At 42.2% G+C, this 12,309-nt stretch overlaps 1 long non-coding RNA gene across 1 annotated transcript; it reads right to left on the bottom strand.

Moving 5' to 3' along the window:
• Positions 1-4,975: 4,975 nt before the first annotated feature.
• LOC311052823 lies at positions 4,976-12,309 on the bottom strand. Its single transcript, XR_014601557.1, has 3 exons — positions 11,449-12,309; positions 5,171-5,242; positions 4,976-5,066 (listed from the first exon to the last, which is right to left on the bottom strand). It is a non-coding gene; the product is annotated as an uncharacterized lncRNA (long non-coding RNA).

Raw genomic sequence — 12,309 nt, 5'->3', positions numbered from 1 at the left:
GTACACATGTTATGTATTTGTACTTTACTGGAGTTATAAGATAGAGTTCTGGTTCACAGGTTATTTGAACATCACCATGGAACATCGGCAAGAATGTAAAGAATTTAAGCCATTTATTTTCCATTGCACACATGAGCATATGTTTGGGCAAGGAGGTGATGAGGCTTCAGTTATGTTTTTTTATTCAGTGACGCATAACCATAGGTTGGCTGAGACTCCCAGGACAATAGGGCTCTCTGGACATTAGGGCTCTCATGTGAGGTCTTGCTGCTGCTGCTGTCAAACTGAACTGAAAGGTAGTTTATATAGAGCAGGCCACTGATTGAGGAGTGAGAGCAGGTGAGAGGGGTGGAGCCAATCCATGGTAATAGGGCAGGGGGAGGGTTGCTGTCTAGGATGACTTTTCTACAGGAGTATTTCAAATTTTCAATACTTTTACTTCTACAGTATTTTACTACATCTTGAGCAAATATTGTACTTTTACTCCACTATAATTATTTGAAACCTTAAGTTAGTATTTACTTTTTGATTATTATTACAAAACATAGGCCTACATTAACCACTTTCGGCCTATATACCCTATATATACTTCGACTATTTGAAAATAGCAGATCTACAAGCTTGTAGATCTGCTATTTTGAGTATTTCCACTGGACAAGACTATACAGTACCTGTTTCTCCTGTGTGTCTCTTCTTAACCCAGTGTGAGGGCTGGATTCAGGACACTGTTTCAGGACAGCACTTTGGTTGAGTTACTGGCCAGAGGGGGAGGCTTGCTGTGCCGTACCTATAAAATACACTCACGACTCATACACACAGCATGACAGTGTGATAGTTGTAAAACTCTGTTAGAATGATAATATTTACTTCTCTGGTAGCTATAGAGAGGACGCCAGTTGAAATTAAAGTTATCCCAACCTGACACAAAAACTCAGTTTAGTCACTGCAGTGGTTTCTCAAAGTGGGAATCCGGGTACTCCCTGGGGTCGTCCTTGGAAGGTGGGAGTGCAAATGTTTATGTATTTATGCTTTGTTTTCCCTGTGTAAACAAGTAATGTAATGTACTGTATAGGAAATCAAAGGTTGTTTGTAAGGAGGCCAAGCAAGTCGACTTGTCTCTGTGCCATCTTGTTTTGACAGGATGAAGTTCGCCGCTGTGCATGTCGGCGTCATCTTGTTTTGACAAGGTCAAGTTAACGGTTGTGCGTGTGAATGCATATGAAAATGCAGATAACAGCTCCTTCCTTGTGACCACATCCTCTGTCTGCTCTCATGAGAGCAGTGGATGTGATATTGTGATAACAAAGAAGGCTGTAGATCATGTCTAGCCTGAGAAATGACAGATGTTGAAACGTTCAACCTAACCACATGCCTTGCAAACAACACCTGTCCTCTCTGCAACCACCATCTCTGCAGGCATGGCCGATTTAAGTTGGGTTGGTAGGGTACTCAAGAACAAGTCACACACACACATCAACCAAGTTTTAACCCCTTCACCAGAAATACCTGATGAATGTCAGTTGGAAAACATTGTACTCGCAATAAAATACTTTTTTGTGTGGGATCACCATTCTTTCCTGTCTCATGCACTGGCTGCCTGCTCCTACGCACCTGTCCGAGTAGGTGTGCAAAAGGACCTTTTTTCATTTCAAGTCATACAATTTGATTATTGGCTGATGATGAAACCATAACTGGCATAAGGAGAGAGTTTGAATGACAGAAATCTGTTCACAATAGTATCAGTATCAGAGCGGGTACATCATGCATCATGTGCACGTTGCAAAGCATAACACAATAGTCATCCGACCGACACATTCCCTGTGGGTGCTCGGCTTTCTCCTTAGGTGCTCGGGCTTTCCGGCACCCATAGGATGTCTGCAGGTCTCTGCACAAACGTACACTGACTGAAAGACTGTCACTGTGAGGGAAACAATTCTGTAATTTAACCCCACTGTAAGATCTTTACTGTCAACCGCATGCGTTAAAAGGATGCCGATACTCGCATTAACTTTAGTTATGAACAGACACCACCAAATTATGGAAATTGTGGGGGCAACGCCTGTTGTAACTGGCTTTAAAGATGGCATGAAGGCGCTGAACAACTTTCGGTAGATAACCACATGAACCCCAGTGTCCCTATTCTGGGTATGTTAAAATAGGCGAACATATCGGCAAAATATCAAACATTTTGACTGTCTATTTTCTGTTATTAAAGGTACAATGAATATAGGGTTTAAGTGATTAATGTCCACTTTGAAACCTCTTAAACTATTTTGCTGTCATTCTCTTTCTTATTTATCTGGTCCCATCTCTCCTTCTTTGGGATTAAAATCAATAGCATCAGCTGTATCAATGGGTGTGGGCTGCATGCCCATTGTCCTTCAAGACCATAGTAGTACTAAAGACCAAATCATCACAACAACCAAACATGTATTTCCAGGTGAGATAACACCAGCAGCGTCACATTGGGGCAGTATTATTGATTAACCTTATTTCTGGAAGAACTGGACACTTATAATATTGTTATTTAGTATTAGAAATAAGGTATTTTGTTCTAAATATCCACAGGTTAACAACCTAGACATAACTAATGTTCTGGACACTTTGTGGTATGGTGTAGAAATATCGCCCTACATGTTTGTTTACAAACATTCTGATCTTGAAAAGTGGAAGAGATTTGTCACCCCTGAGTCCCTGCATGTGTCGTGCACACACACGCACACACGCACACGCACGCACACGCACGCGCACACACACACACACACACACACACACACACACACACACACACACACACACACACACACACACACACACACACACACACACACACACACACACACACACACACACACACACACACACACACACACACACTCATGATGAGAGTATCATCCTCTTGTCCATTCAGTGGTTTTACATCTGCTATATTGCCTTGCAAGTTGCAATAGTGGTCTCCGTACTGTAGCTGTTTGAACCCTATAGCACCCCTATTCTGGCTCTAACATTTAGCCATTTGGGGGTTGACATTAAAAAGGTTTGAGAAGGCATTATGGTTTATGTAAAACTACTGAATGGTAGCGAATGAAAAGGCTGGCCATTGTTCCCTTGAAATAAAAAAAATAAAAAGCACACACCAAATAATGTGTTTATATGGGTCATGTTTTAAGACAGCACTGCGCAATAACACATGACAAATACACATTCTTCCCCTGTCACCTGATGTGCATGTACTGAAAAGTATTAATCCCACCTACGCATATGGGACCCAAGTGTGTGTGTGTGTGTGTGTGTGTGTGTGTGTGTGTGTGTGTGTGTGTGTGTGTGTGTGTGTGTGTGTGTGTGTGTGTGTGTGTGTGTGTGTGTGTGTGTGTGTGTGTGTGTGTGTGTGTGTTTGTGTGTGTGTGAATGTGTGTCTGTGTATGCATGCCTATGTGTGCATGTGTATTTGTTCTAAGTGTGTTGGTCAGGGGAATAGCAGCAACCAGCGTGTGTGTGTGTGTGTGTGTGTGTGTGTGTGTGTGTGTGTGTGTGTGTGTGTGTGTGTGTGTGTGTGTGTGTGTGTGTGTGTGTGTGTGTGTGTGTGTGTGTGTGTGTGTGTGTGTGTGTGTGTGTGTGTGTGTGTGTGTGTGTGTGTGTTCACACATTAGCGATACAGAGAGTACACTGAGGAAACAAAGGCATATGGCTGACAATCCTTGATTTGTTATCACAATTTTAAAATTGGACAGATAATCTAACAGCAATTAATTATCAGCCCCAGTCTTTGTCCCAATCTAACATCTGGTCCGTTGTGATATATTGAATAAATACCATTCCCCTGCAGGCTTGAGGACACATTTCAGGACTTGAATGCGTTTGTGAAACGGCTGTCTTTGTTTCCTGGAAGCTTCCCTTTTAACCAGAATGTTGTCCAAAGGCATGGAGCAAAGAATTCATTCACACATTCCTTGTCCGGTGAGCCACTGTCTCTAATCCTGTTGGTCCTGTGAGTGACAGCTCCAATCGTGACTGCTGAGTAGTTCAAAAACAGTCATAAAAATCCATGTGGAAATAAAATGGATTTGAAATACTACTATGGCTCCTGTCCTTGTGGCTGTTGTTCGTTTTTTGTATTTTTATAGAGTTTGTTAACCCATTCAATCCGGGAACGCATCTGTGTCATTTTAAGATTCATTTGGCTATTCAAAAAATAGCGGATCTACAAGCTCATAGCGCAGCACGCTATGAGCTTGTAAAACGTTTTTGCAAATCTTTGAATATATATATATATTTACAAGCTACATAGCTACAAGCTATGGGATTTTTCCCATAGCTTGTAGATCTGCTATTTTTGAATAGCCAAAGAAATATTAAAATGACAGAGATCATTTTTTTTTTCCCGGATTGAATGGGCTAAGTGGGGGTTTCTGGGAGGTGAGGAGCTGCTATAATGTCCTCACCAGGAGACAGCTTTGTAGCTGGGCAGGTGGTGCTACTGTAGGCAGGTACTTCTGGGCAGGTACTGTACTTCTGGGCAGGTGGTGCTCGGCAGCTGATGCTAGGTGCTTTAGATCAGTGGTTCTCAACCTTTTCAGGTCGCGACCCCCCAAAGTAATCATATTTCAACTGGGGACCCCCGCCCAAAATAATCTCAGGTGAACTCGGTTCCACAGATAAATATTGTGAAAATAGCCGACCTACTAGCTCACAGCCTCTTTCTTATATTATTTGACAATATGCCCGATGTTTGACCAGTTTTTATAGTATATTTTGTTGATTACTTTTGATGCTGTAATGGTCTTTTTACATACATTTTTTTAAGGTATTAAAAATGTCTTAAAAGTCATTAAATTGTCACTTTAATGTCATCTGCCCCCCCCCCCACACACACACACACACACACACACACACACACACATACACACGCCAAAATCATGTGGGGGCCCCCCTGCGGGTCCCGACCCACACGTTGAGAACCACTGAGGTAGATGGTGCTGGGCAGGTGGTGCAGGGTGGATGCAGACTGTAGGGAGTCATCCATCAAACGTCCCTTCTCACAGTTCTCAACTTCTGTCTTCTGGTCCCTAAAGGAATGTCACAATCATTGCAGATGAATGAGTAGAAAAAAGAATGGCAGTCGCTTTACTTATTCAAACAAGAAAGAAAGAATACACTCTCTATACAGTACCTATGTTCAGGTCAGCCTGTTGAGTTTGTTGTCGTGGCTTCAGGAGGCTAAACCATTAAAGAGTGTACACATCTGAGACAGAGACAGAGAGAGAGAGAGAGAGAGAGAGAGAGAGAGAGAGAGAGAGAGAGAGAGAGAGAGAGAGAGAGAGAGAGAAATTGTTAGAAGGCAGTTTTGTCACCTAGCTCAAAGATTTATAGCAAACAAGGCTCCCTGCTTCACTCCCCTCTGTGTTATCATCATTCATGCATACAAAAAAAGAGAGAGGAGAGGAGAGGGAAGGGGAGGGGAGGGGAGGGGAGGGGAGGGGAGGAGAGGATGTTTTATGATCTCATCTGACATTCCAATCATGAAACAAAGCCCTGGAAAATAATGATGTTATTGATCAAAACGTTTGTCTTGGGTCCTCCTCTCTGTCATTCAAGTAGCTGATCAAAGACGCCACTTGGCAGTTGTGTTAACAAGAGAGAGAGAGAGACACACACACAGAGAAACATAGAGACAGAGAGGGGAGGAGAGAGAGGTGGCTATGTAATGTTTACAGATCTTGTCATTGACAACTGCTGGTTCATTCACTAATAAGACACTTTTTTAAGAAACAGGATGATGCCAAGTTACGCAATGATGTGCAGGTGAGGCTAGAGTGTCTTTTCGTAAAGTGTAGTGTCTCTTATATACATTTTACTCTGAAATAAAATCTAAAGAATTGTGAGCTGGGCTAAGCCCCCCACGTCTCAAGCTCCTAACAACGCCCCTGACCTTAACACAACTGACTTCCTTTCAATGAAATTCACGAAGTCAGAGGTCAAGGTGTGGGGTCAGAAACAATTAATCAATGAAGCAAGTGTTCTCTACCACCTCCGAAGAATGGACTTTGCTAGCAGCCAGCTATGAGAAAGCCCCCGTTGTTGAATGGTGCATCCCTACACGCATGCGTTAGAAGTTGTGTTATTGTGTTCACAGGCAGACAGGCACATACTGTTCTTTCCCCTGTCTGTCTGTCTGTATGTCTGTCTGTCTGTCTGTCTGTCTGTCTGTCTGTCTGTCTGTGTGTGTGTGCGTGTGTGCGTGTGTCTGTGTGTCTGTGTGTGTGTGTGTGTGTGTGTGTGTGTGTGTGTGTGTGTGTGTGTGTGTGTGTGTGTGTGTGTGTTTGTTTGTTTGTTTGTTTGTTTGTGTACAGCTATAATCTCGGACACGCTGGACCGATCATTGTCAAACTTATGTTGCTATATCAGTGGTTCTCAAACTTTTTCATGTCAATGGCCCCCAAAATTATATGTATTTGGCCACGGACCCCCATCTCAAAATACGTTGTTCCAGGGACCCCCAGAAGCAAAGATTTGAGTTAAAATGTATATATATATTCAAAATTTGCACACATTTTCACGATTTATTTAAAAAAATAGCAGATCTACAAGCTCATAGCGCTATGAGCTTGTATATCTACTATTTATTTGAATAGCCAAATCTTAAAATGACACAGCTGCTTTCCCAGTCTTAATAGCTTAAACTAATCACAGCCAGCAAAGACACACAGCTGTACATTTAGACACAAATCCACAGGGATAGCTGAGCAGAAAAACAACCTCGCTGCAAATAACAAGGAAACACCGCACACAGCCCCTGTATTTTACACTACACCGTACAAAAAGAAGTGTGCTTATATTTTTTTTAAGTTGATATTTGGTTTGTTTTGCTGGCTAAATTGGAGTGGCTTTCTTTTATGTGGGCATGGTTGAAAATAAACTATCAACTGAGTCAAGTAGGCCTTAGTTAAAGGGATAGTTCACCCCCAAAATTACTTTTTTTTCTATCGATTTCTCACCTCATGGAGACTTGAATTCATGGATATTTTTTAGTGTTGCATTCCTAAGCCAATAATTTGATGACCAGCAGCGGTTCCGGTAGGAGACACAAAGAGAATGCGACAAAAACAAAAACATATCCATAAATTCAAGTCTCCATGGGGTGAGTAATCGATAGAAAAAATGACATTTTGGGGGTGAACACACAAAGATAAAACCTTTTTTTTTCCCCCAAGTATTGAATTTGACTTCTTCTATTGTGCCAAATAACTGCTTCTCTGTAAGAATTACTGGAAGTAGATGACGTAACCATCATCACACTGCGCCCGACACTTACACCTGATTTGCACTTAGTCACGGCTCTGTGTCTTGCACTGAAAACGGCGCTAGACAAGCTCACGATGCCTCAATGCGACATGATTTGCCTTGGTGTCCCAGTGGTGGAAAGTAACCAAGTACATTTGCTTAAGTACAATTTTGATGTATTTGTTCTTTACTTGAGTTTTTCCAATTTCCAACACTAGTATTGATTTTTTTTTTTACAGAATTCCGGACTTTTACATGTAAGGGCACGGTCACACCGTACTTTTATTTTACCTGTGGGGCGGAATCTCCCAATGCTTTGTTAATGCAAATGTGTGGATTCATGGTCTTGTGCATCTTTCACTCACACATTTGCATTGACAAAGAATTGGCAGATTCCACCCCATAGGTAAATTAAAAGTGCGGTGTGACCGTGCCCTAACAGATTATTTCTATATTGCAGTATTGATACTTTTACTTAAGTAAAACATTTTTGTACCTTTTCCACCACTGTTGGTGTCCCAGTATGTATGGGTCAGGATGTCAGAGGTGCGATTGATTATGATTTCACTCAGCTGATTAAACTGAACCGTGTAGTATAGGGGTGCAATCAAACTAATGGATATAATCGATTATTAAAAACTTATATCTTGAAAAATCTTGAATAATTTTCAAAAGATTTAACAACACAAATCTACTCTTTTTGTTGTCTCTGGTTCAAAGTCTTTTCAGATTGGTGTCTGTGGCAAAATACATACCGTAGCACAATTTGGGGGTACTTGACATGACAATGTTTGAGAAACACTGGCCTAAACCAGGGTTTCTCAAACCTTTTCGTGTCAAGGACCCCCAAATTGATAGGTATTTGGCCACAGACCTAGCCTGGTAAACCCTCCCTCCGGCAATCTCATTTCCATTTGATTTCAGGAGTGAGTCTGGCCTGATCGCCCATTCTGCAATATTGGCTGTGGGCTGGAGTTGGGCGGGAGTAATACCGTTGACTGACAACCCCTTCAGCCAATGATCGTTTTTCCCCTTCAGCCAATCAGCAGTTCACCAGACTAATGTGACGCAACGGGACTTTTGAGACGGCCATGCCCAAAATAGGTTGCCTTATTCGGATACATGTGTGTCACTGCCCGCCCCGGCCGGTTCTCTGAATTTTTATTTTTAAATAGGCTCTGTCATGATTAATTGACCACATATATGAAGTTAAACAACTAAATTCAATCCAAACGATAGTAAGTATAAGTAAATTCCGTGCCTCAAAATAGAAGTTTGAGAGCTTTTTGAAGTAAAAAAACAGCGGAGAAAATAGCGGACAGAAAAGATGGCTGCCGTTCGTGTTTTGTCGGCTGCATTCAGGCCGCACTCGGTGCCATTCGGGCTCACTCGAACTCGCCACCTGATTGGCCAACTGTCGCTGTAAATCACAGAACGATGTGCGACGACGCTGATAGGCTCGTCCGTTTGGTGCACACAGCCAATAATGCAGAATGGGCGATCAGGCCAGACTCACTCCTGAAATCAAATGGAAATGAGATTTCCGGAGGGAGGGTTTACCAGGCTACCACAGACCCCCTTCTGAAAAGATTTTGTGCCAGGGACCCCGAGAAGAGAAGATTTGTGTCAAATTAAAAAAAGAAAAAAATCAAAATATTCCAAACATTTTCAATATTTCTCAAATATTAAAAAGAAATTGCAGATCTACAAGCTTGCAGTGCGGCACAAAGTGTGATGCTATATTAACTACTTCTGCTGGGGATCCCCTGGAATCCCCCCAAGGACCCCTGGGGGTCCCCGGTCCCCACTTTGAGAACCGCTGGCCTATAAACAACAGCTTGGTGTGCAGCAGGTCCTATCCTTGGAACCACTTAAACCTGCAGCATCCGTATATATATTCTGGGGAAAACCTTGGCAGAAAATAGCCGATCTACAGTTACACATATGGGGTTTAAGTGGTTAAAAAACCCAGGGGTCAGAGGTATATACCCCATATAATGTGCCAGTCCAGGGCTGTGCCACCTGTTCTGTTCAGTATGAGAGAGACTCCACAGGGGGGCAGCACTGACACAGACAGACAGGCTGCATGTATGACAGCAGCCACTGTTTGCAGCCACTAGTAGCAGCACACACACAAAGTCATCTGAAGGTGAGACACAAGTAGGACATGCTGCAGGAGCAGCGCATGCATCCATCACATGACACAAACACACACACGCACGCCCACACGCGCGCACACACACACACACACACACACACACACACACACACACACACACACACACACACACACACACACACACACACACACACACACACACACACACACACACACACACACACACACACACACACACACACACTCAAACGCGCACACACGCACACACACACACACACACACACACACACACACACACACACACACACACACACACACACACACACACACACACACACACAAACATTCTCAAACATTTTTTCATGTGGACCACCATAATATATGTTTGGCCGCTAACCCCCATCTGAAAATAGTTGGTGGCTGGGACCCCCTCATACACAATTTGTGTCGTTAAAATATTTCCACATTTTATTCAAGATTTTTGGAAAATAGCATATCTATACGAGCTCACAACACATCACATTGACACGTTGTGAGCTTGTAGATTTGTTGTTTTCAAATTGTTGAATGAGTAGTTCACCCCCAAAAATGACTTATTTTCTATCAATCACACAGCCCATGAAGCATTGAATTCATGGAGATTTCTTTGTTTTTGTCACATTCCTAAGCCAATAATTTGATGACCGGCGGAGTCTCCTATTGATCAATGACCCAATCATCAAATTATTGGCTTAGGAATGCAACAAAAAAATCTCCATGAATTCAATGCTTCATGCGGTGTGTAATTGATAGAAAATAAGTCATTTTTGGGGTGAACTACTCCTTTAAAGTAGTTTTGATGCCATATTGACTCATTTTGCTGGGGACCCCCTTGGAACCCTCCAAGGTCCCCTGGGGGTCCCAGAACCTCACTTTGAGAACCAATATACACTGCTTCCTCATGGGTGCCATTATTGTGACTCAACACACTAAAGTCAAATCCTCAGTGTTCATTTAACTAAGAGACTGTACAAATGCACTTATACAAATACACACAAAAGAAAATCCCCTGGGGGGTCCCGGCCCACAGGTTGAGAACCATGACGTAATACACCTAAGCATGCAACTCACATGATTGAAATGTGGGCCCATTCCCCAGAGAGGCTGTCATTGTCTGGACTGAAAACCACAAACCAGTCACCATGGGATGGAGGCTTATACCTGAATTTACCCCCCAAAAAGTGTGTGTACATCTAAAGGCCGTAAAGGTTTTCATTGGTAAAAGGCAGTGTAATGTAGATAGCATGTTATGTAGACAGATGCCAGGTTAATTTGTAGACCTGGCATCAGTGGTGGGAAAGGTACTCAAATGTTTTACTTAAGTAAAAGTATCAATACTGCAATGTAGAAATACTCCTTTAAGTAAAAGTCTGGAATTCAAAATTTACTTGAGTAAAAGTACAAAAGTATTGGTATCAAAATGTACTTAAAGTAGCAAAAGTAAAAGTACTAAAATGTTTGAATAAAGCAGATCCACGAGCTTGTAGATCGTCTATTTTCAAATAGCCTAGGTATGAAATAGGTTAATTAATGTTTTATAATGTAATAATTTATATCTGCAAATTAACAAGTAACTAAAGTTTTCAAATAATTGTAGTGGAGTAAAAGTACAATATTTGCCAATGAGATGTAGTGGAATAGAAGAAAATTACTTAAAACTGTAAATACTCCATTAAAGTAAAAGTACCTCAAAATTGTACTTCAGTACAGTACTTGAGTAAATGTACTTTACACCACTGCCTGGCATCCTATAGTGTGTATAGTTTCAATGTACAGATTATTGATTTTTTGATATTATAGAGTTTAGACTGATGATAGGTTCTTGGTTTACCTATATGATCCTAGATCCCTAGATTACTATTGCTATGCATTTGATGCATTACCTCGTGTTTTCCTTGCTAACAGTAAATCGCTCTGGATTAAGAGCGTCTGCTAAATGCCTAAATTGTAAATTGCAACATTAATCAAAGGGAGGAGACATCATGCTCCTCCTCAGACACAATGCTCACCATGTTTTCCCGGTGGGGTGACAGCAGCCTCTATCGAGCGCTCAGGATAGTGCAGCCTACTCCCGGACGGTCCATTCATAAAATAATTCCACGCACGCTGCTTCTGCTTCACGTCACGTTTCCTTTGTCTTCTCTGTTCCCGCGTGGTTTGCTTTGTTTTCGAGAACTGTTTCCTTGTGGCATTCTGAAATCAGACCTCCCTCAACAAATATAGCAGGTCTCATCATGTCACTGTTAGAGGAGTAGTTATCCCCCCCCAAAAATGACTTATTTTCTATCAATTTACACACCCCATGAAGCCTTGAATTCATGGAGATTTGGTTTGTTAAATTGTTTGTGTCGCATTCCTGAGCTAATAATTCGATGACCAGGTGCAGGTGGCTGGTCAGTAGGAGAAGCAATTAAGTCTCATGCTGTTCATCATATTATTGGCTCAGGAATGCGACAAAAACAAAAACAAAATCCATGAATTCAAGGCTTCATCAGGTGTGTAATTGATAGAAAATAAGTCATTTTTTGGGGTGTGTGAAATCCTCACTGACAACCAGGTATCAGGTATAAAGGCTTGTTGGATGGAGATGCTGGCACTGGGTGGGTCTGGTCTGTGTGTGGGTTTTACGCATGGCATTGTTTTTGTTATGATCGGGCAGTTTGTACAACAGACTGACAGGGGACTGGCCTTTCGGAGCAGGAGAATCTTCCGGCTCCACCAAGCCATCTGGAAGGTTACTGTGGAAACAGGGATGCCATGGCAACGGTGACAGGGGTTACCGGCCTGTCGTCATGGAGACGAGAATCACAGCGGGTGACGATATTTGAGGCTTCCGGAGAGAAGCATGCTCCATCTTTTTTTTTTTTGGA

The sequence above is a fragment of the Gymnoscopelus microlampas genome (genome assembly GCF_963454915.1).
Source record: "Gymnoscopelus microlampas genome assembly, chromosome: 10".
NCBI classification, from domain to species: Eukaryota; Metazoa; Chordata; class Actinopteri; order Myctophiformes; family Myctophidae; genus Gymnoscopelus; species Gymnoscopelus microlampas.
This window is presented reverse-complemented; position numbering and strand designations above follow the sequence as displayed.